General features: G+C 30.7%; 1 protein-coding gene across 1 annotated transcript in view; it reads left to right on the top strand.

The window, feature by feature from the left end:
• Positions 1–887, top strand: part of LOC107692806 (excitatory amino acid transporter 5-like) — a 62,736-nt gene that overhangs the window by 4,866 nt on the left and 56,983 nt on the right. The window lies entirely within an intron of this gene.

Here is an 887-nt window from a genome sequence, read left to right as displayed (position 1 = left end):
GCCATGATTCCAGTTCCAAGGGAACGTACACGTTACATTCAAAGGGCATTAAAGTGCGCGAGACGTGAATTTATATTTATTTACAGAGGTAAATTATGTCACACTTCTCTAGTAAGTTTCGTCTGTGTGTGAAGACAGTAGCGCAAATCCGTGAATGAAGTGAAATAAACTTCAAAGGAATAAAGTTGAATGGAATTTAATTGAATTAAAGTTGAATAAACTTCAACTTTACTGTTCAGTGCACTGATGTCAGACTCATTTTGGATAATAAAGTAAAAGTTAAATTGTTAAATGCCCTGTCTCCATTATGTATCTCTGTCACGTCATTATAAGTGTTTCATCACCACATTTGAGTGATCATTGCAAAAAATGTGTTTATGTATATACTGTATATTCTGTTTATGTATATACTGTATTCTATATATAGTACCAGTCAAATGTTTGGACCCAGGAATGGGAAAGTGTCCAAACTTTTGACTGGTACTGTACTATAATATACACAAAGAATATCGGCCGATATATCAATATCAAAAATATTAAAAATTGACTACTTTCATTTGATCCAAAATGTGTACATATTTAATTTTAAAGGGCTTTTGAAAACTTAGAGCTGTTCAGCCAAGAATAACAACTAAGTTAGCTAAAAAAATAAATAAAAAAAAACTCAGAACTGCTTTTCTGACTGATATGACACAAACAATGTTAACCATTTGTACAATCTCTAACACGCATATTTTAGATTCACAATTCATTTAAAAGCCTCTGGTGTGTAAAAATAGTAAATATCATCATGTCCTCCTGTTTTTTTTTTTACCCTAATAAAAGTTATAGGAGCATTAAATAGTTAATAAAGAAACTTCATTCTAATGCTCATTATATTAGCGTTA

This window comes from Sinocyclocheilus anshuiensis, unplaced genomic scaffold (assembly GCF_001515605.1).
Source record: "Sinocyclocheilus anshuiensis isolate Anshui unplaced genomic scaffold, SAMN03320099.WGS_v1.1 scaffold871, whole genome shotgun sequence".
NCBI classification, from domain to species: domain Eukaryota; kingdom Metazoa; phylum Chordata; class Actinopteri; order Cypriniformes; family Cyprinidae; genus Sinocyclocheilus; species Sinocyclocheilus anshuiensis.
This window is presented reverse-complemented; position numbering and strand designations above follow the sequence as displayed.